This window comes from Thalassophryne amazonica, chromosome 15 (genome assembly GCF_902500255.1).
Source record: "Thalassophryne amazonica chromosome 15, fThaAma1.1, whole genome shotgun sequence".
Taxonomy (NCBI): Eukaryota; Metazoa; Chordata; class Actinopteri; order Batrachoidiformes; family Batrachoididae; genus Thalassophryne; species Thalassophryne amazonica.
Window position 1 is genome coordinate 52,013,460 of NC_047117.1, and position 27,964 is coordinate 52,041,423.

At 38.2% G+C, this 27,964-nt stretch overlaps 2 long non-coding RNA genes across 2 annotated transcripts; one reads left to right on the forward strand and one right to left on the reverse strand.

Moving 5' to 3' along the window:
- On the forward strand, positions 1-13,792 carry LOC117525597. The gene is made up of 4 exons (XR_004565097.1): positions 1-12; positions 5,085-5,122; positions 7,030-7,070; positions 13,745-13,792. It is a non-coding gene; the product is annotated as an uncharacterized LOC117525597 (long non-coding RNA).
- LOC117525598 lies at positions 7,962-27,964 on the reverse strand. The gene is made up of 3 exons (XR_004565098.1): positions 27,882-27,964; positions 25,264-25,266; positions 7,962-7,975 (listed from the first exon to the last, which is right to left on the reverse strand). It is a non-coding gene; the product is annotated as an uncharacterized LOC117525598 (long non-coding RNA).

Consider the following 27,964-nt stretch of genomic DNA (forward strand, 5'->3'; position numbering starts at 1 on the left):
CATCACTGACAGGTTATATTTAAACTTAAGACACTCCAAACATTATTAACAGTTTACTTTTTTTTTTTTTGACTTTCTTGCAGCCCACTGACTTACTTCATAGTTTCATACTTACTTAATACATCTAATTTAATATGTTTTTTAAATAATTTAAGTGACCTTAATTCTTTAATTTCTTTATTAAGATTGTTCCATAATTTGACACCATTTACTGCAATACTCCTTTCCTTTACTTTGGTTCTAAATCTTGGTTTTTTAAAGACTTCTATTCCTTTCAATTTATAACTACTTACTCTTTTTTCAAACATATTTTGAATGTTTGTTGGTAAAGTATTTTTATTAACTTGGTACATCGTTTGTAATATTTTCAAATCAACTAAATCATGAAATTTAAGTACCCTATACTTAATAAACAATGGATTAGATGGATCTCTAAAACCACTGTTACTAATCACTTTTAAAGCTCTTTTCTGCAAAATAAATAAAGGTTGTATATAGGTTGTATATGTTGATCCCCAGATTTCTACACAGTAAGTTAAATATGGGACAATCAATGAATTGTACAATGTTAATAAACCATAACTATTTAATGAATATTTTACTTTATGCAAAACAGCAATGGCTTTCGCTATTTTTCCTTTTATGTAATTTATGTGTGACTTCCATGTAAGATCTTCATCAATCATGACTCCTAAAAATTTCATTTCTTTTACCCTTTGTATATCCATTCCATCTATTTGTAATGACACATTATTTTCTTTCGCTCTATCATTAAACAATATGAAATTTGTCTTATTAATATTTAGTGACAATCTGTTTATATCAAACCAATGTTTAACTTTTTCCAACTCTGTATTTATCACTTGTGCTACTTCCTGTATATCTGATCCAGAGTAAAACAGCGTTGTATCATCAGCAAATAAAATGCTGCCAAGCACATTGGATACATTCACAAAATCATTGATATACAAAATAAACAGTTTGGGTCCAAGTACCGATCCTTGTGGTACTCCATAAATAATGTTACACAATTCTGATTTGGTATTATTTATCTGAACAAACTGTTTTCTATTTTCTAAGTAGCTTTTTACCCACTGATGTGCAACACCTCTTATTCCATATTGTTGTAACTTGTGGAGCAATCTTGAGTGGTCTATAACATCAAAAGCCTTTTTCAGGTCAATAAAAATACTTACAAAATAATCCTTATTATCTATTGTTGTTGATATTTTCTCTATTAGTTCCATAATTGCCATAGCTGTCGAATGTTTTGTTCTGAATCCATACTGAGCATTATTTAAAATATGATGTTTCTCAATAAATTTATCCAATCTTGTTACAAAAACTTTTTCCATAATTTTAGAAAACTGTGGAAGCAATGATACTGGCCTGTAATTAGAAAAATTATGTTTGTCTCCATTTTTATATAATGGGACTACCTTAGCAATTTTCATTTCATCTGGAAAAACCCCTGTTGACAGAGACAGATTACAAATATAAGTAAATGGTTCAATAACAATTTCTATTATACTTTTTACAGTCATCATGTCTAAATGATCATGTCTAAACCTTTCATCCAGGTTGTGGCTGTACATTGCTGCATTCAGCTTTCTCTTAATCCTGACTTGTCTCTGAAAAACATCTCCACAGCATGATGCTGCCACCACCATTCTTCACTGTAGGGATGGTGCCCGGTTTCCTCCAAACATGACGCCTGGCATTCACGCCAAGCAGTTCAATCTTTGTCTCACCAGACCAGAGAATTTTGTTTCTCATGGTCTGAGAGTACTTCAGCTGCCTTTTGGCAAACTCCAGGTGGACTGCCATGTGCCTTTTGCAACGGGGTGGCTCATGTCTGGCCACTCTACCATACATACCTGATTGCTGGATTGTTGCTGAGATGGTTGTCCTACTGGAAGGTTCTCTTCTCTCCACAGAAATTCTGAAGCTCTGACAGAGTGACAATCAGCTTCTTGCTTACCTCCCCAACTAAGGCCCTTCTCCCCAATAGCTGAGTTTGGAGGGGCTGCCAGCTCTAGGAAGAGTCTTGGTGGATCTGAACTTCCTCCATTTACAGATGATGGAGGCTACTGTGCTCATTTTGACCTTCAAAGCAGCAGAAATAATTCCGTACCCTTCCCCAGATTGGTTCCCCAAAAGAGTCCTGTCTTGGATGTCTCCAATTCCTTTGACTTCATGCTTGGTTTATGCTCTGACATGTACTCGACTGTGGGACCTTATATGTATGTAGATGTGTGCCTTTCCAAATCATGTCCAATCAACTGAATTTATCCCAGGTGGACTCAATTTAATCTGGAGAAACATCTCGAGTATGATCAGTTGAAACAGGATGCACCTGAGCTCAATTTGTGCTTCATGGCAAAGGCTGTGAATACATCTGTAAATTTGCCAAAGTCACAGACTTTCTTCACATTGTCATTATGGGGTATAGAATTGTGAGGGGGAAAAAAATGAATTTTATCCATTTTGGAATAAGGCTGTAACAACAAAATGTGGAAAAGTGGAAATGTGGAAAACTCTCAAATTTGGCATTAAGTGATAATTATCAGTTTCACCCATTTGTGACAGTCCAGGTTCCCCGATCTGTGATAAATGCAGTAACTTAGGGTGGTCCCTTAACTGTTTTGGTCAGTTTACAGGGGAGTATTCCATTGCAGTCCGTTGTGTCAGTCAGAATTGTGATAAATGGTTTCAGTGGGTTGTGGAGGCACTTCAGATTTCAAAGAGGGCCATGGCATTCTGTGGTTTAGGAATGGTTATACTACCCAAACCAAAAGTTAAGATGCATGTTAAGCATATGATGTGGCTGTCTTGGAATTTCCAGTGACATTTTATGAGGGTTTTTTTGTTTTGTTTTGTTGTTTTTTTTGGCTTGTTCCTCTTTTATTAAATTTTCATATTTTATTTAATAAAGAACAGTTCAGTTGAACAGTAATCTTGAAATTTACATATTTAAAAAAATTACAGTGTCGTTCTAGACTATCTTTGTCTCTCGGCCAATCCACAGGCCATAGAAGGTCACATTTGGGAAGCATGTTCAGGTATCGTTTGTCATGCACAGTCTCACCCACACTCCATCCCTTTTAATTGTTTGTGGATTCGTTGCAGGGATGTGACATTTCTGTAGAATCACGGATTTCCACAGTTTAGTGGTGTAATAAATCACAATTGATCTTTTAACTCTTTGGACCACTCCCTGCGCTTCGGCACATATGTGGACCGTAAGTCAATTGCAGGGTTTAAGTGTGATTTCATATCATGGTGACTTGTTTTTAAAATGGTAACTGCGATAATTTTGGTGATGCAGTGAAATCATAGATTGAATGGAAGAAATGCAGCTGCTCCGCATGCTCACACAGCCTATTTAAAATACAAAAAAAACGGCCTTGCAGACAGACTGGGACACTTTGAATTCTGATTAGTGGATAGGATGAATATGTTTATATTTAAAGGGTTATGAATGAAATTATTCTTGTCACCTTCTCACTAGATATTGTAGACATCCTCATCTCTTATAAACTCAGATCCATTTTGCTCCGTTTGACAAAAGACCGTTTTTTTTAATTAACCGATACTGTTCATATTGCAATTGAATACAACAGTTAAGTATTTTATTTTAAAATATTTAAAAAAAAATATTGGACACCTTGTTTTCAGTTAGAACCACAGGCAAAAGTTGCTTATTGTTATTGCTGTTTCAGTTTGGCGTTTTTGTTTCCTCATCTGAAAAATGATCAGATCTGTGGCTTATCCAGATCTGTCATCAGGCTCTGGTGACATATCTGATCTGAACCATGGCTTTTGTGACCCATAATGCCCGAGTACAAATGAAAATTTTATTATGACGTGCATTTCATGGTGTTACCTATGTTATTATAAGCAGAGAGTAACACACACATTTGGATTGAGTTTGGACACGTGTGTAGGATGAGCCAGATTTGAAAAACTAGCCTGAATGCTATCGAGTTAGAAAGCAATCCGTATTGAAGCCCGCTCAAGTCAGATTGCCAACCCCGTCTGAATGGGGTCTTTCTGTCCAAGTCTCCTCTCTAGTCCCTTGGCATAGGCTTTCTCAAGGAGACTGACAAGTGTGAGTTCTTTATAATTGCAACACTCTCTGGTCCCCTTTTTTTAAAGATGGGGACCACCACCCCAATTTGTCCATTTAGTGCTGCAGTCCCCAACTTCCATGCAACACTGTAGAAGTGTGTCAGCAATGACAGACCATCAACATTCAGAGACTTCAGCATCTCAGGGTGATTCTTGCCTGCTTCTGGCAACTCTCCACTGTGGTGTTTTTTTTTTTTTTTTTGACTACCTCTCAGTGACTTCTGAAAAGGTGGTGGCACCAGATCTGCCCGAGTCTTTCACCTCTGCCTCCTCAAAGGAGGGCATGTCAGTAGGGTTGAGGAGATCATCAGTATGCTTTCCACCATCTGATGAGATCCTCAGTCTATTTTGTCCTTTTGTGTTCAGTTTTAATTTTAAGCGTTGTGTGAATTGCACCTGTCAAAAGAAGACTGGTGTACTACTCCATTTTGGAAAAAAGAAGTACAGACTATTAATGTATTGTTCATATGATACAGTACAGTTTAATTTTCTGTCAACTGCACAAATGCATCTGTTTGTTTGTGTTAGATGTGGTTAAATGTGTACTCTTTTCGCTCAAATTTAATGTGAAAAGTTGGACAACTTGCTATCAGCAGGGTGTTTTATATATTTGCTCCAATGAGTTATTAAAACATATTCTTTTTTTTTTTTAATTTTGGAAGTGACCAGAGTACCGCATTTTCCGGAGTATCAGTTGCACCCTAATTTTTTGCATTGTTGTCATGTACTTTATATTATTGGTATTTCTTTGATTCCTGTGAAAGTCCTCTATAAAGTTATTCTAATATTTATTAAGACCAAATGTGTGTGTTTAAGTGGCAGGACTTGACAAACTAGGAAAACAACAACAACAAACACTTGTACTACAGAAAATACAGTAACTATTAACACACTGCATGACACATTTTTGCAGTCAAAACATAACAGTTAAAATGTTGCTATTTTGCTCTTAGGGTGGAGAACAGTTGGGCAAACCACAAGAGACTTTCAGGTATGTGGTATTGTGCTGGACATGATGAGCAAAACCTTTCCACACAAGTTATCACGAGGCAATCTGCTAGGGCAAAATTGCACACCTTCTGACAGAAAAAGGTATAAGGTCCAATAGGCTGAGCAGAGTCAAATGAAGAGCCAGAAGATTTAAAACAATTCAAGATCTCCATTTTGTCGTGCACAACAGTGGAGCCCTTCATAAGACGGGTAGGTAGAAAAACTATGGCTTCATAAAATTTGGCGCCCAAAATGCAGGCAATAGTGTTTCAGAGCGTTATAAATTTAAAAATCTTCCCATGGAAGCTGACCTCGGTCTTCTATCCTACAATGCTCAGTCGCGGCTCGCTGCAAGGAGAACTTTAGCGGCTGTAGGAGAGGTTTTCTCCTAGCGCTCATTGTGTGGCACACTGCAAGAGAACTTTAGCAGCTTTACGAGAAGTTTTCCTCCCAGAACTTTTCCCATATCTGAACAACGATCCACACCAGAGAATCTTTGCGCGCTGTCCCATGGAAAAAGCACCTTATGAGGAACGGGGGGGGGGGGGGACGACTACGATGTGAAATGGTAGATGATTCTCTTTTCTTGCCTGCAATAACAGACGATAGTTTGGTAGTGACTTTAATCTGCAGAAAAGTGAGTCATGATTGATATCTTTAAATGGCTTTAACTGAGGTTGATGAAAAAAAAAATATATAATTTCTCAAGGTTGATTGTGGATCCACAGCAGGTGCACAATCAACCTAGAGAAATGATCATTTTTCCACTACACACCCTTGGAAACAGCGTAATGGCCCAATTGCAGCATAATTTTTTCAGGCAGCAGCGTAACCGGCCGTTACGCTGTTATAATGCTGGCGAGAACCTCGGCTTGTTTTCTGCTTGTCTTCATAAAATTGATACGGCTTATGCTGCCTTGAGATTTATAACAAATTGTAAAGTTGTGACTCATCGTTGCGAGTTATATTCTCGGGCGGGATGGCCTTCTTTGGCAACCCACAGGCTTCATCATTGGTATATTGTCATACACAAGGCAATTTTAGGTTTTCTTCCATCTTATCTATGTGTCCTTACTATGCCAAGGAGTCCTGGCCAATTCGCTGTTTTAACGTTTCCCATAATCCCCTGGCGACACCCTGCGTTTCCCAGAATGCAGCGCCAGCAGAGTTCTGGTATTTCAAAGCCGTGTAAACAATTGCTAGCGGGGATGTGGATGCGTCGATTCAGCCATTTCACGATTGATTATGATGATGACATGTTCTCACAAGTTGAGAGGGTCATCTAGAAGAGGTGTCGCATCTGTTTCTGTGAAACGGAGAATACTCCTTGCGTTCCCATGATCTTTACCTACTTTTCATTTCCAAACGTATGTACTGAGCTTGGGAAAAAAGGCATTTGATTACTCTGCCCCCACTGCATGAAACAATCAGTGGAATATTTTACAATTGGACTGCCTGTTTTCTCTGAATGAGTTTAAATCTAAATTTAAGGACTTAGAGGCAGCTTCTTTAAGCTGCCAGTGCTCTTAATTCTGTGCAATGAACTAGTTTTAAAATTGTTACTGATATATTTCTTTTTATTGTACGGGTTCTTGTGATGTCATTCTTTTTATGTAATGTCTGTAATTGTGCTTATTTTATGCTGCTGCCTGTCTTGGCCAGGTCTCCCTTGGAAAGAGGTTTTAATCTCAATGGGACCTCCTGGTGAATAAAATAAAAAATAAAATTAATGTACCCTCTAGTTTCATTGGTGTTCAGTCATGAGGATGGTCTTCATACCAGGAAATTGTCCTGGTTGGGTAAGACATCTTTCTGTCAGTATGTGTTTTCTTTGGAAATGCATATCTGTATGTTATTACATAAAAGAAATGCATAATTGCAGATTTTCACTTTTTTAAAAAAAAACAGGGAAGGCCCCTGAGCAAACCTCCAGACCCATCCCTTCAGAGGTATGAAAACTCTTTAGAAATTGTAGTTACTGATTTTTAATGTTTGGCTGAGGAGGTTCATGTTAGTGAAATGTCTGGGAAAAAATGGTTGTAGCATATTGTGAACATTTTTTCAGGTGTTGAGGAACAAACTGGTTCTGTAGCTACTTCTTAAAATACAACGTAGGTTGTGCCAACCATGCAGTCTCTCACTTCAGACAGGCCAGTGTGTCTGGCTTCATCACACGTTGGGCACCTTGTGTTTGTCCCACAGAACAAATACAAACACAGATATGGACTTCTGTGACATGTCACATGATCAGGGATGCTCATTCGCCGTCTTTGGACACTTTTCTGTCTTTTTGTAAATTCTTGCCGTCTAAAAGAAATGCAGGTCTGTGAAAAATCCGTGGATCCGTGAAATTCCACAGATTTCATCATGGGGGGAGGTGTTAGTGTTTTACTCTGTAATCATGATTGTCACTGAGTTTTTAAAATGTCTGTCGCAAAGTGTTCTCTTTTTTAATGACATCGTGCAAGTTTTATAAGACAGCTGCAGTCCGTATCAGTGTCCTCTGAGAAAAAAAAGCCTGGCTGTTGCGACAGTTGTCGTAAAGTGAGACTAATTGGTTGCTGCGGCGACGCTGTGTGTCTCCTGCATGAAGCTTTATATTAGCTAAAGTTAGCATGTGGACATCGCAAACCTTTAGAGCGCTAAAGTTTTTAAAAGAAGACTTGTGCAGCATGTCTCTGTCACGGACTGACATTGGACAGAGAGAAGATTGCGAGAAAGACTGTTTGAAAAAGTCTGATAAGGACAAGAATCCGTGGAATTGTCGCTGGCTTCATCAACACACCTGAAAGATAAAAGAAACGGGAAAAGTGAACTGTGCCATCAAGAAATGACAAGGACTGCTTTCTTCCAACTTCATAACAGAACAAGGATTTGTCCCATCCCGTTTATGACTGTTGCAGACTGATCCATGCATTTGTCTATTCTACAATGGACTACTACAATGTTCTGTTTTATGGTTTACTGCAGTCCAGTGTTAGGGGTCTCCAATTGGTTCAAAATGCTGCCAGGATTTTGACAAGAAGCAAAAAGTTTGACCACTTTCCACCGATTTTGGCCTTCCTTCTTTGGCTGCCTGTTTCTGGGAGGTCTGATTTTAATGTTCTGCTGTTAACTCTCAGGGTGCAAGACTACTTTGTGTCTGTAAGGTTAAAAAAGAAGCAGTCCACAGAGCCTTCTCATCATGCACCTGTCTTGTGGAATGATTCCCCTGTAGAGATGAAACAGTCAGATTCCATAGATACATTAAATTCCACACTAAAGACATCTGTTCTCCCTCTAGTATGGGTAGCATTCCGGTGTAGTATGGAACTATGCTTCCTCTCCTTTTATTTCATACTAGTGTGTTGTCTGTGGGGATCCACAGGCTCTAGATTGGATAGTGTTTTTAAAATGGGTACCTGACATTTTTCAAGGGTGGTAATAAATTAAGCAAAGCTTGTATAATGAGTTGGAATGGTGTGTGAGTCCAGAATGTTTTTAGAGCCTTAGACCTCAACAATGTTTAGAAGAGGAACTCAGGCCTTTTATTTTCTGTTAATTGTGTAATGTTTTAATGTTAATTTACTGTCTTAATGTGTTTCTAAATTGTTTAGGTTCTTGTTATCATATACACTTATTTTCTTTTTACTTCTATTTTGTCATTTGATTTTTAAATGGACCACAATGGAAATGTTGTCATTTTCTTGCCATCCATGTATTTGTAACATATTTACAATGATATTATGTACTTACATTGAACTTACTGAATAAAACTCACTCACTCACTGCACTCATGCTTTTAATATTGTTGTCATGTAGTTTCTCAGTGTTATTTTGACTGCAGCAACTCTCTGGTGCACAAGAGATCATGGGATATCTCAATGGGGCAAATTGTGGGACTTTAAAATGATGTACTTTTGTGAAACTGAAAAAAACAAAACAAAAAAAAAAAGCCAATTTTGACACCCCTGTAAAGTTACTGTAACTTGTCGGTTTTTACAATGCCTGTGATACTCATATTGATACGCTCTGAATATGTTGGTCTGTTTACACTCCCATCCAGTTGATGGCAGTGTTGTCTGCATTTTGACAGGGTGGGGGAGGAGGAAGTGATAACAGCAGTCATTTCAATATTTCCCATAATGCTTTTTGGTGCGTGTCTGTTTAATGTCAGACCTTCAGAATTTATGCATCACTTTAAAACTAAAACATATAGCTGATATTTCACTTTGTCAAAATGACAGAGTTGCCTTTATTTTCCTTAAACTGTCCGGAATTAGTTGAAACCATGAGTGAAAGGTGTTTTGCGCTTAATGACTTCCTGCCCACTCTGAGAATCTTTGATATGTTGAAAGTAAATTTTTTTTTCTCTCTCTCTCTCTCTCTCTCTCTCTCCTTCTCTTCTCTTCTCTTCTCTCCCCTCCCTCCCTCCCTCCCTCTCTCTCTCTCTTTTCCTTTGCATTAACGGCTGGATTGCTCACTTTTAGTGATGGCAGTTTCAAAGCCTCATGAACCAATGAGCCACTGCAACACAACTGGCTGAAAATCGACACACTGCTTCAGTTTGAAGGGTGACATCTGCTGGATTGCTTTGAGAATTACCTTGAGCGAGTGCTCTGACAAATGTTTGCATTCATGACTGATGTGGTTTGTTCTTGAAAAATAATAATAATAAAAGAAAATGTCATATGTATTATTGTGTCTTCTTAATGTAATAAATAGTCCCTACAGATGCATACATAATGGTTATGAAAGCCTTTATTGTAGACTATATGTAGGTTTGTGTTATCATTCCTCAAACTATATTTGGATAAAATGTGACGGGAAAAGTGAGGAAGGCCTGTTCTGCAACTGGTGCTTATGTTGCTGTAATTTGTAAATTAGAATAGAGGGGATAGGAGACGGTGATTGTGCAACTTTCAACAATTTTTATTCAAAAAAAGAATAATGTCAACGGTGCTGGACTTTAATCGGCTCATCTTCTGCCTCACCACCTCTCCAGCTTTGGAGAAGACCCGCTCGCAAGGCACTGATGTTGCTGGCATCGACAAATATTTTTTGCCATTCTCTGTAAATTGGGATAGACTGCGACTCATGTCGCCCAGTATTTGAGCTGGTCTTCTCCTCTGGAGGTGGGCATATGTTGGGTCAAACCTTTGTAGTAAAGCCCTGAAGGCTTTGCTCTCCACTATTTTGAATGGTTGTGAATCTTCCACAACATAGTCCACCAGTGCCTCATCCAAATCAGCTTGTCTGCCTTTAATGGAAATACAGTATGACATGCTGAGCTATTTTTGTTTATGAGTATGTTTTAATCTTAAAGAGTAAAATACAGCTTACATGGCCTGATTCCCAGGAGCAGCAACAGAAGCAGCAGCCATTGACGTCTCGGGATGTTTGGACCTCAGGTGTCTCAGCATTGAAGACGTATTGTTACTGTACCTCAACTCTTGAGCACAAATCAAGCACTTGACCTTTTTGGTGCTTATTAGATCAAAGCGCTCCCAAGCAATTGATCGTGCTCTTTTTGGAACTGGCTGCTCCATGTCCCTTCCTCACCACTACTCACTCTCTCTCACACACACACTCACCTTTCTCACACCTTTCACTTCAACAAAATTACAGCTCTTCATTCACTCAGCTCAGTCTCTGATCTACCTATAATATACGTATAGTCTAAGCCAGGGCCGTATATATAGAAATGTGAAAGGGGGAGGTTCAAATCCTTGAGTTGGGGGTCCAGTGGGCCGCAGGGCCCCCGGTGGGGTCGAGGGGCAACGCCCTTGTGGGGGGCTCAGGGGGGCAAAGCCCCCCGAAGCACAAGCTTTTTGAGGATTTCGAGGGGTAAAAAGCTACATAAATTTCATTTGAAACCCAAAATGTATCATTTTAGGAAATACATTTTTATATACAAATAGTCCTTGCTTGGGATTAGATCAGTTGCCATAAGAACCACCCAGGAAGAACCAAGATAACATTAATGCAAACTTTATACCTGCCTGTTAGTTGCGAATGACGCAACCGACAGGCGTGAAAAAACTCACGCATGCGCACGAAGGTTCAAGCTTGGCTGATGCAAGCGCACATGATTCAAATCCATACAGTTTTTGCAAAAAAATAAAAAGGTCGGATAGTTTTCTAACAGACCTCGTATTTAGCGGTATTAATATTCACGTTTACATTATGAATATGTACGTATACGTACATTATGTATTAAAATAGCGGTATTTAATTTGGCGACCTTGTTTAACTCACGAAATTCGCATAATAAATCCCACGCGAATATTTGCACCTTTACAGTATTTGCAACAGCTTTATTTCTCAGCTTATACATACAAACATGTTTTTACAAACCAGACAAGTGTAATTATGTGTCTACATGGGTATTTACAAGCCTACTAATCTGATATCAGAGGAGGATAGGGACCAGGGAGCAAAAATTCTCAACCCCCATGGGAAAAGTTTATATAGCAGTTTCCCCTTTCATCACTTAAGGGATTACTCTGGCAGAGGAAATTGAAACTTGAGGGTGTGTGATAATAGCTGTGTAACAGTTAGGGCTTGTTGCTTATTATCAATGAAAAGAAAATACATAACGTTGATATCCAGATCAGAAAAAAATCAGCAGAATTCTCGGGGGGGGGGTTCGGTTGAACCCCCTGAACCCCCTCTATATACGGGCATGTAAGCTATAACCTATGTTGATGTAATGTGAATAAATGTTGTATATGAATGGATGCCTGTTGTGTATGGTGTGTGTCTGTCTATGTTAGATCCTATGTGTATGTACTAAATGAACTTTAAACTAGACCTATATATAAACTAATGCTTTCCTTGGCTTCGATTCACGTGGTAATTGTCAATAACAGTGTCACTAGCAATCTCCTCCTCTCAAAAACCCACGGTTTGAGCTGCGATTCAGATCTCATTTAAATACTTGGCGGGTCGTATTGAAACGCCCAGATTATGCGAAGCTCGACACGTGGTGTGACGTAACGAGGCCTCGCTCGCAGTGGTCACGTGATGGGGGCGTGCTCGAAACGCTGCTCACTGACACTTCTGGTTCAAAAAGCTCGATGCTGTGTCGAGCAAACTGACTCGAGCTTAACATCAATACCCACTTTTATGGTGGGAGAACTGAGCTTCTCACAGCTGTCTGTTTATTGCAAAGCACACGACAGAAACTAACGTACGATTTTAGGTTTTACAGAAGTTTCAGACTTTTCAGCTTTACTCACTATGCCAGCAAAACAAAATGTTAGCGGACTGAAAGTTATCTGACATAAATTTAGCAGAAGCTAATTGGTCTGCTGATGGTTTTTAAAGTTAGCTGAAAAGCTAATCCACGCACAAAAATGTTAGCTTTGCTAATTAGCGGATTAGCGGAACTGTTGAAGTAATATTCCCACAAAGTATAAAGGGAACTTGTCCAGCCGCTTTTTATCCCCTGCTGGCTGAAAACCTGAAGGGCGATTATGTCGTGGCAATTTCTGTCCGTCTGTCTGTCGGTCTCTCTATCTGTCCATCCCTCACTCAGTCCATCCCGCCCTCGCTTAAAGAACGTAAGCGTTCTGAAATGAACTCCTCTTGCACTTTTAAGAGGAATTTTGTGAAAGTCCTTATTATTGGTTGGTAATATGCATATTATCATATTGCTTGAGTTCTGCCCATTTTACCAGAGTTATGGCCATTGATGAACAAATCTAGTTTCCTGAGTGTGTGTCTGCATTCTGAAATCAACTCCTCTCACATTTTTAGGAGGAATTTCGAAACACTTGGTACAGTTCCTTGAAATGTTATCAGAATGTAGCAAGTACTTGTACCAAAGCAGCATTTGCCAAAGTGGGATAGTTTGCCCTGTGAGCATGCTTGTGATTTATCTTCTCTCTCTCTCTCTCTCTCTCTCTCTCTCTCTCTCTCTCAGTTCATTTCCACTACACGTACGTTGCTGACTCAGAAAAAGACATCTATGAATATTGTAGGCTTCCACAGTATTGTCTGTGTAATTGGTGGACCTGCGTCTGAATTATTGCACGATTAGATGTTTGTGTAAATAGCCATCAGAGCATGAATGTTTTTCTCTTTGGTATCTGTTAAGTCCACAGTTAGCACCATGGTAAATCAAATATCAATAAAATAAAATGAATATGTGTGTGATTAGAGAAAAATAGGCCTTTTATTTCAAAGTAAAGGCTTGATTTTGTATTTGTGTGAGTGTATGAGGGGGTGTGTCTGACAACCAATGACAGTCTACAAAAAGAAGTCACCCAGCAACAGGGTTTGTCATTTCCTTGCTCAGAGAACTCTGTGAAGTTAGGATCTCTCTGAGGGGATTCTGAAGGGCCTTTCACACCAAATGCTCAAAGTGGTGCACATTGCTCTAAAACTCATTATTTTCAATGGCAAGTCGCGCACATAAGTGTGACGCCGAGCATGTTAGAAGAGTTTAGTCTCAGGACTGAGCTTGCATTTTTTTAGCTGTTCATTCTCCAGTGATCATGTCAAGTCACCTGACCTCAACCTTCATATTAATTCAGTATATTGGTCTCAGTCATCAAAATAGTTCTTTAATGGATAGATAACTTGATATACTGTATATGATTTATCTTCACAAGTCTTTCCAACTCTTCCCTGATTCCAGCGTAATCCATATGATGTGGACTTGGTTCACAGCAGATTAATTCAGATCAGAGCAGAGCATGTAACCGGAGCGAGAGCAAGTGCAGTGCTGTCACAAAGGACCAAGTGTATCGTTGGTGCTATATTTTCTGTTCAAGCGTGATGGCACAGCCTGTTTGAACATTCATCAGTGGTTGTCAAGTTAAAAAGCACATATCCTGTTTTGCATCAGGATTGGTGGGATTACTGACTTTAAATTATAATGGATCATTTAAGTTGGCCATCAAAGAGTTGCATGATTCTACCTCAAGGGCAATGTTTGCTTTGCTTACAAAAGTAGAAACCTCAAATTGCCACTAGATGTCACCCTTGATTTATTTGAGAAGTTAGTCATGCCAGTTATGTTATATGCATGTGAAGTCTGGGGTTACGGAAAATATTCTAGACAAATGCACATTCGATTTCTTAAATACATTTTGAAAGTTAGAATATCTACATGTAACAACTTGGTTTATGGTGAGCTTGGCAGATTCCCCATCCACATAGCTGTAAAAAAGAGAGTCATTGGGTATTGGGGGAGATTGATAGTAAATAATGACAACAAACTAGTACAACATATGTATCAATATTTGTACCAACAGTTCTGTGGGGGTGTTTTCATGTCCCCGTGGCTTCAGGAGGTCAAGAACACCCTGGATGAATGTGGTCTGTCCTACATGTGGTCCTCACAGTCTTTTAGTAATGTTCAGTGGCTTAAGTTAACTGTGGAATGGATTTTAAAGGACCAGTATGTACAAAAATGGCAAAGCCAATTATGGGAAATGACATCGTGTGACGTTTATGTTGAATTAAAAAAAGAATTCAAATTAGAAAAGTACCTATTGTGTGAAAACCTCAAATACAGGCAGGCCATTTGTAACCTGAGAACTAATAATGCTAGCATCCCCAATGTCACTGGCAGATACAAAGGCCTGGACAGATCACTGAGGACTTGTAACCTTTGTAATAGCAGTTCTGTGGGAGATGAATTCCATGTCCTGTTTGTACACATCATGAGGTCAAGAGACTAAGAGAAAAATATATCCCTGCTTTCTATAGAGAGTGTCTGTCTAAACATAAATTTGTGTTACTGTTTCAATCTGAAAACAGGAAAATCATTTGTAAACTTGGTGCCTATTTGAAAGGGGTTCTGGTATTTGTATTGAATTTTGATTTCTCGTGTTTTCCTTTTGCCAAAGTATGTATTTGTTTTTGTTTGTGCTCCATACCATGGAATTGGTTATGAGCAATCTATCTATCTATTAAACATCAAAACAAATCAATAACCTATTCGCATTTTGGGAATTTGATCATTCTCGCGCAGTCTGTCTTCATTTCTTTCTCTTTCTTTTTTTTTAATAATCTGTCTTGTTACTAAATGCTTCGTCCTTTACAGGTTGAGCAGGTTTGTGGAATTAACAAAGAGGATTGGCTGGTCTATCCCCTTCTCCCTCCCAAGCCTTCTGCTGTCTCAACTGGCACCATGAGCATTCTTTGCAAATCACAACCTACATCAACCACGACCATCACACCCATACTGCCTTCAGTTCATCTACCTCCTCAGCAACCTGACAACAACCTCACCTCTTCTATTGGACCTACAGCTGAAGTTCCTTCGAAAAGCATCTTGGCCAAGCTTAAAGTACAATTTTATTTTTTTTTTTAATCCTATCTGCATATATAGTGATGGTATATGCCAAACTGGCATAACCATTTATATTTGTATGTGTGTGTGTGTGTGTGTGTGTGTACATATATATATATATATATACACACACACACCATGGTCTGTGAGAATTCCATGTCTAACTGGCGTGCATTATTTTCGTGTACACACACGTAGTTCAGCGAAAACAAAAGGATTACATTCCTCTTCCCTTAGCTGACTAAATAAAATTGACTTTAACTGTCTTTTAAAACTTGCCTTGTTGCTAATCGACTGCTCGATATATATTTTATACAAGATATATTTTATCTGAATTGTTCCATCTTTCAACCTAACTGGCTGTTTACAGACAATCTCAGCAATAACAGAGCAGCACCGACAGCAGGGTGACTTTGTGAGTGATAATTGGGGCAGCTACAAAATGTAAGGCTCTGTAAATTATTCATATTAATTAATCAAAATATTTGTTAATTTTTTTAACCTTATTTTGTGATGTTTGATATCATCGATTCCCAGCAGAATATAAGGAAGCGCTGACTGCAGAACAAAGACTGAGACTCTGGACCTTTACAAAATCATTCAAGTGATCTGAATTTGAACAAAACTGACTGGAAAAAGAAGGTTAATTGTATTTTCCTCCATTTTGTGTGTTAGAAAATGGTTTATTTCTTTAGGTTTTAATTAAAGTTATTCATTAGTTACAGGAGTTGTTTGTGCTTCACTTGGAAGTGGATGTTTGTCTGATAACAGCACGTTTTAAAACCTACATGGAGTGAATCATCATTAAGGCTTCCTGATACTTAAATCTATCTATCTATCTATCTATCTATCTATCTATCTATCTATCTATCTATCTATCTATCTATCTATCTATCTATCTATCTATCTATCTATCTATCTATCTATCTATCTATCTATCTATCTATTTATTTATTTATTTATTCTGCAGGTAACTCCACATTTTTATTCAGAGTAATTGTTTGGGGAAAAAAAATCTGTTTTGTAACGAGTTTTTGATTTGTTTGGTTGCCATGGGTGACATTATTAAGAGAATTTAATTTTGAATCTGTTTTATGTAAACTCTTTATTTTAATGCCTTTATCTGTTTGCACACCTCGAGCCATTGTTCTGTGTTTTCTGTTCTATTTGTTTTATTAGCCTGTATTGTTTATATTTGTGTAAATAAAAAAAAATGAAAAATAAAAAAAACTAAGTTGGTTCCACTCCTCCAGCCAACGCAAAGGAGTCGGTATCGGGTTATTTGGTCACGTGACTTTTAGCCAGGAGTCTGACATTTTGCTGATTGGCTGAGACACGCCGCTCTCTGATTGGCTGCAGCCTTTATTTACAACGTAGCACAGTCTCTGGAGGACCAACTTACATCTTCGGCGGTTACGCCACAGCCAATCACAGAGCGTGGCGTGATAGCCAATAGCGGCCGACGTATCAGATGAGCCAATCACAGCCATGTTTTCAAAAACACGCCTCCAGTCTCTCTGTATAAAAGACTGTGGTACCGGCGCTAATTCGCACAGCAGCGGGACACACAAGGAGTTAGCAGGTGGAAGGACACTAATAACTGGACATCTTCACCTATTTACAGCAAAGTAAGACTTTCTACAGTTTTGGGTTAAATGACTTTTATTACTCGATCGTCGGGCAACCTTTAAAAATAAATAAAAATTACAAAATCAGGTTGAACGGGAATGTTTGATTGCAAGTCTGGAGTAAAAATAAATCAAGGCTTCTGATACTTAAATCACTTTGTAAACATTGTTTCTAGTAAAATTGACAATTCTGTTTTGAGTTATTGTTTCAAAATAAATTATTTTAATATAGACATTTCATTTGTCTTTTGTTGCTGCGTTTGTTTGTTTTGGTTGCCATGGGTAACACCTGACGTAAAATCGCTCCGACGTCATTTTTCACTCCCCAACAGTAAACACTTAGTTTACACAACTAGTTAGCAGCTGGATGTGCTTGGAACAACATGAATAAGTGGACGTCTTGACCTGTTTACAGCAAAGTAAGACTTTCAACAGTTGGATTCTTATAATCTTCAGACCAGCTAATTGTTTACAGGTTTGTAATGACTCTTATTACTAGAATATAGTCAGTGGCAACCTTTAAAAATAAATAAAAAGTACAAAATCAGGTGGCTACGTTTTTAATGGTTTTAATTATCAGTTGCAGTTTGTTTTTCACTTGAATGGGGATGTTTGTCTGATCACAAGTTATCTGTAGTAAAAAGATACTTAAATCACTGTAAACATTTGTTTACAGTTAAACTCGACAATTCTTTCCTGAGTAATTGTTTCAAAATAATATATTTTAATATAGTCATTATGTATTTATTTTTGGCTGTAGGGTTTTTTTCTTTGTTTGTTTTTGTTTTGTTTGGTTGCCATGGGTGACACCTGACATCAAATCACTCCAGCGTCATTTTTCACTCAGCAGCGATTAACAGTTCACACAACTAGTTAGCAGTTGGATGTGCTTGGAACAAAAACTGGACATCTTCACCTGTCTACAGCAAAGTAAAAAATTTTAAAATATTTGCACCATCCGACTTACATGTTTATTTGCTTTTACAGTTCCAGAAAAAAAAATAGTTGTCATTGGCAACCTCTAATAAAACCTTTCAAAATAAGTAATAAATAAATAGAGTAATAAATCAAGCACAGCAGACACCTTCAATCATTATTTCCGATTGCTGTGAACATTCAAAATCTCTTTCTCTGTGTTTTGGGTAACTTGATGCTATCTTTGGGTTTGTTCAGGTAAATAAAAACAGAGACAGGGGACACTTATTCAGATACTGTAACTGTTTGCTGGTTAAAATGCATTGAATTGAGCAGTATTTTAGACATTAGATGTTTAAAATAACAGAATGGAAAGGATTTATCAGTTTTAGATTTAAAGTCACATAGAGACATTTAAAAATATTCTGTCATGTTTAAAATAATTTGGAGAAATTAAAGTGATATTTATTATTAAAGTGATATCAAGTTTGACTTTATCCATCAGTGGAGCATAAAGGCCACGTTCTATATGTGACGAGACGTGGATGATAATTTTCACTTTCTCCATCTCCAACTTTCACTTTGTCAGTTTCCAATTTCAATTTCTGTTTTTTTTTTTTATTTATTTATTTATTTATAGAGCGGCAAATCACAACAAAGTTGCTTCAAGGTGCTGCACACAAGTAAGGTCTACCCTTACCAACCCCTACAGCAAGCACACAGGCGACAGTGGTAAGGAAAGGAAATAACGAATAAAAGTTTCAGCTTGTTTGTTTGTTTATCTCTGAATTTGTTTTTCTACAGATGGATGATCTTGAACTGTTTCAGAAGACTCTCCGAGCCATCCTCCACATGAACAAGGGGCAACTGTCACTAACCAGGCTTAAGTCAGAGTACAAGCTCCTGACTGGAGAAAACATCGCCTACAGAAAAATGGGACACAGAACACTGATGTCGCTGCTCCTCAGCATGCCCTCCATCATCCACATGGAGCAGAATCGATTTGGAGAGGTTCGTGATTTGTTTGGATCAAATGGTTGACTTAAACAGTGTCTGTCGGCCACATTTCAACAAGAAAGAACTTTTTTAAATAGGCAACTGATTTTGGGACACAGAGAATGAAAATGTTTGAAATTGTTGATTGCTGTAGTTTTAGGAAATGCTACTACTGTGCTACTAAGGATTAATATATAACCCTTTTGCCGATTTTTTTTTTTTTTAAATGTTACAAAAAGAGAACAGGTGAAATATACAAACAGCCAGAGAAACATAAAAAGACCTATGTTTATGATTTTTCATGAAACCTCTACTGTTAACACAATTATGGAGATGCAAAATGTAAAACCTTGTATATCTTGGAAACAGTAGCCAATTAGCCACTGTTATTGTCATATTTGAATTCAACATGCCAAAATCCATAATAAATAGCACATTTTATTTCCAAAGGAGACATCTAAATATTTGTATACCAGTGTTTACTATTAAATGTGAAGATTTTTCTTGCCTTTTGTTTTACCAACATTAATTGTGAGACTCAGAAATCTAAAACAGAAACTCCAATATAAATAATATCTGTTCTTAATTTTAGCAGCATATTTCATTTCTTTTATTTGAGGAATAAAATCGTTTCCGACACTTCTCTTGTGAAACATAAGCAACTTCAGGTTGATTACATCAAATCTGATCCAAAAACTACATGGTTTTGAAGTGAAACTTCTATCAGTCCCTGTAAATTCACTTTTAAAGTTTCTTCTTGAAAGAACTGAACCAAACCTCTGAATGCTGAAGTCTTTATTAGATGATGGAAGTTCGGATGATTCGCCGTAAACGGAAGAAATCAGACTTCAGTCATATTAAGCAAGTGATCCTGTGAGATCTTGTTAGAAAACCAAAGAAAGGACAAAACAGACTGAAGAACCGTCATGTGTCCAATGGCGGACATATTTCTACATTATATACTTACTGCCTGTTGAATATTTTTAACATCAGAATAAAATTTCCAGTTTGTTCACTCACCTACAGATGCTGAAGGTTTCAACCTCACACAGAATAAAGTGATGAAATTGGGACTGTAGCTTCTGTTTCACAACATATCTATAACACAAGGTGCATGAAATAAACAGCTGGCACCATAAAATTATGAAGAATAGCTGAAATACTTTGACAAATGAACTTGATATGCTGAACGCAACAGTTGGTGTCTCACATCAAGATTACAGCCAACATGTAAAAATAAATGTTTTTGATTTTTAACTTACCCTGATAAAACAATATGTGCCATTATGACACCATCCAACATCCATATAATTACACCAATTGCTGATATTTTACTGCTGGTCGTGGATTATACACATCAATGTTTGTTTTTGACTCTTTGCAGATGATGTGCTTTTCATCCACCGAGCCCCAGACAGTCAAGATGAGAAGCCCTCAGCAGGTCTCAAAGGACATGAACCGACCACAGCAGAGCAACGCCTATGTGAGGGTCAGACCGGCTGCACCGCCAGTATTCAACGGTAAATTTTGGTTTTGGAATATAATCTTTTAAAGGGGAACTGTGGGATTTTTTTCAACCTGAGCATTATTTTTATACGTTTTTGTTTCAACATTTCACTTGGGACAAAATCGATTTTAACTGTTCCATTGTGGAGTTGGAACAATGTAACGGTACGGGGCAAGCTCAAAGTTAACCCCTTAATGTCGGAAAAGAATCAGTGAAAGTCTAATCGGACACATCTGGTTGGCTGAAGAGACTTTCTGTGGATGTACACATGTGCATGTTTTTCTCAGTAAACGTCAAAAAAATTGAACCATTTGAACCAGAAGTGACGTTTCTGGATTAGAACTGAGCAGACAATCAAGATGTTCCTGAGTCAGTCACTCTGAGGATCGAACCCCTTTTCAGGAAAAAAAATAAAACATTCTTCGTGTCCATGTTCTTAATTTTTAGACAGTATGAATGTTGCATGTGCAGCGTTGTCTTAGAATAAATACAAAATTATATTAAAGTCATGACAAAGGTTTTCAGACAGTTTGGAAAAGTCTGTAAATCTTTTGGTTTGGTGCTTTGTACAAAACAATCATGAGCCATATTTACCTGATACAACTTTAAATCTGAGGAAATGTTTGTGTGCAGCTGCTGAGTCCAGGAGAGACGTGGACATTTATTTTGCCAGTGTCTTCTTATGTTGCCACCTTTAATTGAATTATTACCTCCGACAAGGAGGTTATGTTTTCGGTCGCGTTTGTTTGTTTGTTTGTCTGTTTGTCAGCAGGATAACTCAAAAAGTTTTGAACGGATTTTGATGAAATTTTGTGGAGTAGCTGGAAATGACAAGAGGAACAAGTTATTAAATTTTAGTGGTGATCCGGATCCCGATGCTAACGCATTAGCATGTCTATGACATTTTCAATGTTAAAAGTTAGCATTAAGCAGTTGCAGCTGTCATCACGTTCGGGTGCATTTGTTTTCAGATTGTAATATTTCTTAAATTTATTTTTGTTTATATATTAATAATCTAATGATTATTATATATAATTTTAGAGAAAGACAAAAAGAAATAGATCACTGTACCAAGGAGGGAATCTCTTTAGGGTCAGTGACCCTGTGGCCTTGTTTAGAGAAGTGTTTCATAAATGTTAAAAAAAATCATATATTTGCAGTTTAGTTGAATAATAAATTGAATTTTGTCTCATTTGTTTTTGTTTATAAGCACATGCAATATCAATATCAGTGCTCAGATGACAGTAGCTTCTGGGAAAGGTGCAAGTTGCAATAAACTGTGATGCCAAGCGCTAAGGATACATGCTATCCAGTCACAGCAGATGAAACTTTTTTTACTACTGAGCAAACATATTGTTAGACTTTTTTAGGTTCAATGATTCCACGGGGTGTAGATGTTATGGTGTCAGTGACCCCAAGGCCTTGGTGGAGGTTTGCACTCTGAGTGCTTCTAGTTACTGTGTTTAATGGATCAGATTTCTGTAGATCTGTACAGTCAGTAGCATTGAGAGAGACACACGTCTCTGTCTCAGCAGGTTTGGACTTTAGCTGAAGACTGTTTCTCTTTCTGTCTGCAGACAAACCTCAGACTGCTCACAGGACATCCACCTCCAGCAGAGAGAATGCCGGTGTCATCATGACGAGGGACATCAGGATGGTCCCGACAGAACGCCGGTCCTCACGCCCGTCTTCAGCACAGTGAGTGAATGATGTGATTTAGAGTTGGACTTACACACTTGCATTGGTTCCTTGTATCTTTTTTATGACTCAGTGAGGGGACTTATTGTGGGCATGAAGACAATAACAGCTACGGCAGTCTGACGTTTGACCACATTGACTGTGACTTCACCCAAATCATTGACCTGTTGCTGACCTAGGCAAGGCGAATCCAGAGTCCAACTTACATTTGCTACAAATTCATTCATTCATTCAGTTTTGTCAGTTATCTGGGTCATGTGTCAGCGAACTAAGCAGCTCAACCCAAACTTCCCTGTTCTGACCTTTAACCACCTTCGCTGTGTTCCCAAGCCACCTGGGAGATAAAATCCCTCCAGTGTGTCCTGGGTCTTCCCTGTGGCCTCCTCCTATGTACCTGGAAGACTTGGTGGGGGAGATGACCAGGGGGCATCCTCAGTATATGCCTGAACCAGCTTTGTGATCTGCTTTCAGTCTGAAAGATCGATGGCTCTACTCCAAGTCTCTCTTGCTATTAAAATGTCTCACCCTGTCCCTGAGTGTAAGACTGGAATACTGTACAAAGAGACCTCATTTCCCTTTTATTCATGATCTTGTTCTTTCAGTCCCTACCCAAAGCTCATGACAATTTGGAGGTGCTGATTGTCATTCTTTTTTGAGGCCCTTCATGTTGGGACTCAAACATGCCCAGTGCACATCAGAGGTCTCAATCTGATCCCAGCAGAAACACATCATCTGCAAAAAGCAGAGATGTGATTCTGTGGTCACCAAACTGAACACCCTCCAATTTCTGACTGAGCTTTGAAATCCTGTTCATAAGAAAAAACAAAAATCACAAACAGGATTATTAAGAAGGGACAGCCCTGGGACAGTCCAACAGCCACAAGAAACTGGTCCAATGAAGTGGCAAGAATTTGGACACATTCCCAACTTTGGTTGTATCAAGACCCAATTCTGATTTGAAAATCAGATTCCTTTACCTTGACCTTTGTCAAAATTAATTGTTTCAGGGTCAGCTTTCATTGACATGCCAGGTTTGGTAGAAATCAGCAAAAGGACCTGGGAGGAGTCAGCCAACAATGACAGGAAGACATGAGCTCGGCCCCAATGACGGAGGTCAGGAAAATGTGAACTTGCTGGTCATTTCCAAAAACCACCTCCAAATGTGTCCCAAGTTTCATTTAAATCAGACTGAGAAACTTTTTTTTTTACTTTTGACAACAATGACCTTCACCCTCATTGATTTAATCTGACCTGGGCAATTCCAGAATCCACCTCCAAATGTGTGCTGTGTTTGGTGCACGAAATTTTGACCTTTCACCCCATTGAGCTTGACCTTTGCCAAAACAAACCCCTTGGGTGCAACTCCTGGAGTTGACTGTCATTCACATATCATGTTTGGACAAATGTTCAGATGATGGTCTGATGTTTGAGGGTAAATCAGCATCTGTGGGGAACAAGAGGGAACAGTGAGGGAGTGAGATAGTTGAAATGTTGAATTAAAGCTGAGATGAAACTCATGTCACACACAGTGAAGTGTTGGTAAAGTATCACAGAGAGAATCATCTGATGAATTCTTTCCTGTCTTCCTCCTCCAGCCCTCCTTCCTCCCCTGCAGCTCTCAGCCCAGAACTGAACCTGAGGCTGAAGGAGCTACTGAAGACCTTCCCTCATGGACTGTGGGCCAAGGCGCTGCCAAAAGTTTTCCAGGACAAATACAAAGTAAGTGACATTCTGAAACACTCCATCTGCTTTTACCTTCTTCATCAGTCAGAGCAGCTGTGATCAATAAATGACTTTAAAAAACACCACGTCATTAAAAACAGACTTAATGAGTGTCTGTGAGAACTCTTGTGAAAAGTTACCTGATGGACTTTTAACTCTAATATATTTGCATCTTTTCCAGACCCAACTGCCTGAAGACATCCTGGAGAATGTGGATCGACTGAAAGACATCTGTGACATCATCTGTCCAATACCTGATGACCCCAAGAGGGTCATCCTGTACAGCAAGATCCCCCCCTGAAGGACAGCGATGAGAAGAGGGACTCCTTAAAACCCATGAATGAAGACATTTTTTTAACATAGTAATAATACAATAACATGCATTTTCAGAGTCCCTCCGTTCATGCCCAGTCACCTAAAATGATAGATATTCGCCCGAGTTAAACGAAGGAGAATATCGGGCATTGCGGGCGACAGCATGGACAGAGGGACTCAGAAAATGCATACCACAGGACAACTGCATGTTATTTGCATTATTATCACTTACTGAGATACACAACACGTGGAATCACATTAACAATATTTAATGTAATTTCAAAACGCACAACACCCAGCAAACGTGTACATAAAAACTTGTCTCACTTTAACTTTTGTCGTGTTGACTGGCGCACATTGCTCTACAAATTCGCCAGTGCGTGTTCATCAAGCTGGCTGCTTTGGCTCCTGTTCATTGTCTGACTATCCATGATATAATCATCTGTGATATCCATATTGGCACCAACACACACTTCTTGCCTTTCCATCTTTTCCTCTACAGTTCTTGGGCTGCGCGGTATGACGTCATCAGTTTATGCACAGCGGGCGGGTATTGGGATACACCCACTACTGCGGACAGGTATCAGGTAGCATAAATGTAAATCTATGCTACCGGCCCAGCAACACCTCAGTAAGTGATAATAATAATGTGTAGTGTAGATTGAAGTCTGTTTCCTGGCCTGCCCCAGCTGTTAATAAAAAAGCCAAGAAAAACGCTGCTATGTCACTTTTTTCTTTCTTCAGGATCATCACTTTTTTACTGTCTGATATTAAACTGATTCATTTTCTTAAAGAGCTGCACAACTGTAACATACGGTTGTATGCAAAAGTTTGGGCACCCCTGATGATTTCCATGATTTTCCTTTATAAATCATTGGTTGTTTGGATCAGCAGTTTTGATTAAATATATCATATAGCAGAAAAACAGTGATATTTGAGAAGTGAAATTAAGTTTGTAGGATTTACAGAAAGTGTGCAATAATTCTTTAAACAAAATTAGGCAGGTGCATAAATTTGAGCACCCCAACAGAAAAAATACATCAATATTTAGTAGATCCTCCTTTTGCAGAAATAACAGCCTCTAATCGCTTCCTATAGCTTCCAATGAGAGTCTGGATTCTGGTTGAAGGTATTTTGGACTATTCTTCTTTACAAAACATCCCAGGTTTGTTGGTTTCTGAGCATGGACAGCCCACTTAAAATCACACCACAGATTTTCAATAATATTCAGGTCTGGGGACTGAGATGGTCATTCCAGAACATTGTACTTGTTCCTCTGCAAAAATGCCTTAGTAGATTATGAGCAGCGTTTAGTCGTCTTTTTGAAAGATCCAGCCCCGGCGTAACTTCAACTTTGTCACTGATTCATGAACATTGTTCTCAAGAATCTGCTGATATTGACTGGAATCCATGTGATCCTCAACTTTAACAAGATTCCCAGTGCATCAAAGTCCAACCTTTTAGGAAGTGTTTGTGCTTGGAAAGTTTGTATTTTTGCTGCTGAGTCTGAACACACACACTGCAACTTGTGTTGATGGTTAAACGGTTTAGATGAAGTTATGAGTTTGCATTAAAGTTTTCTTCACTTGTAACATCAGTGTGTAATCACGCTGCATCAACTGATGCAGTCAGAAAATTATTAAAATCAACTAAATTTAACAGCACAACTTAGTGTAGTGGACGTAACCCGTACTTTAGTAATTATTTCTCAGTACATATAGATAATTTTTAAAAGTATAAATGGGTGATTCTTAGACTACGGGCACTTTTATGTCCCTTGATCATATTTTATGAAAAAAAGAAAAAAGGGGAAATTTCACACTTTTATAGTTATCTTTACAATGAAAGTGTTTTAAGAAATTTGTCCTAGTAGTCTATGATGACTTTTTCACCTTTTTTCAGCATCATTATATGCAAATATTGCTGTTTTGTGCTTGTCCCACACCCAGACTTATGATCTTCAATGATAAAAATGAATAGTAAACAAACATTTTTTCTAATGTTTTAAAATAGCAGTAAAATAATCAAAACATAATTGGGGTATTCAATGTCATACAACTGTTGTGATTTTTTTTAAAGGAAATGTAGTTGTCCCACACTATTGCCGTAATTTCCAGCACAACAATAATGTCCCTTTAAAAAGTTTGTATGAAAGATTGTGTGGGTAGTTTCTATGGAGATAAACAGTAACATCAGAGCACATGTATATAGCACCAAATCACAACAAACAGTTGCCCCAAGGCGCTTTATATTGTAAGGCAATGGTGTGGTGGAAATTACATTTTACAAGGCCAATAGTGCCCGTAGTTAAAGAATCACCCAAATATTCATATTGAGCCTGGAATTGTATTTTTTTATTTCAATCCATTTTGTCTTGCTGGAGATGTTGGCCCTTGCACAAGGACTCAAGGAATTGTTTGAGCAAGCAAAAGATACACCTGTTTTTAGTGGAAAAGAGGGCAACCCTGATAGACTGAATTCCAAGGAGCCTTTGAAATTAGACGGCCAACTGGACTACTTTGAAGCATAACATGCAGGCGATGAATGCAGCCTTCAAAGAATGCAAATCTGAGCCACAGTCATAGTTCATTACATAAAAGACACTGAAGTCAGGATACAGTCAGGTCCATTAAGGTGTTGGACAGTGACTTGCTGTAGTTATCAAATAAAATCAATAAAATTTTATGGTCAACAGTATCAAAAGCAGCACTGAGGTCTAACAGAACAAGCACAGAGATGAGTCCACTGTCTGAGGCCATAAGAAGATCATTTGTAACCTTCACTAATGCTGTTTCTGTATTATGATGAATTCTGAAACACTTCAAATAGACCATTCCTCTGCAGATGATCAGTTAGCTGTTTTACAACTACCCTTTCAAGAATGTTTGAGAGAAAAGGTTGGTTGGAGATTAGCCTATAATTAGCTAAGATAGCTGGGTCAAGTGATGGCTTTTTAAGTAATGGTTTAATTACTACCACCTTAAAAGTCTGTGGTACATAGGCAACTAATGAAGATAGACTGATCATATTTAAGATCGAAGCATTAATTAATGGCAGGGCTTCCTTGAGCAGCCTGGTAGGAATGGGGTCTAATAGACATGTTGATGGTTTGGAGGAAGTAACTCATGAAAATAACTCAGAACAATCGGAGAGAAAGAGTCTAACCAAATACCAGCATTACTGAAAGCAGCCAAAGATAACGATATGTCTAATAGTTAAAATTTTATTAGCAAAGAAAGTCATGAAGTCATTACTAGTTAAAGTTAAAGGAATACTCCACTCAATAGAGCTTTGACTCTTTGTCAGCCTGGCTACAGTGCTGAAAAGAAACCTGGGGTTGTTCTTATTTTCTTCAATTAGTGATGAGTAGTAAGATGTCCTAGCTTTACGGAGGGCTTTTTTATAGAGCAACAGACTCTTTTTCCAGGCTAAGTGAAGATCTTCTGAATTAGTGAGACGCCATTTCCTCCAACTTATGGGTTATCTGCTTTAAGCTACGAGTTTGTGAGTTATACCACGGAGTCAGGCACTTCTGATTTAAGGCTCTCTTTTTCAGAGGAACTACAGCATCCAAAGTTGTGCTCAATGAGGATGTAAAACGACAAGATAATAATAGTCATGCCTGTTTATTGTATCTTTTCCTTAATATTGTAGTAACCATTTAAAATGTTGCTATTTTTATACATAGTCAAACTATATACAGTGTATCCATAAATTATTCACAGCACTTCACTTTTTCCACATTTTGTTATGTTACAGCCTTATTCCAGAATAGAT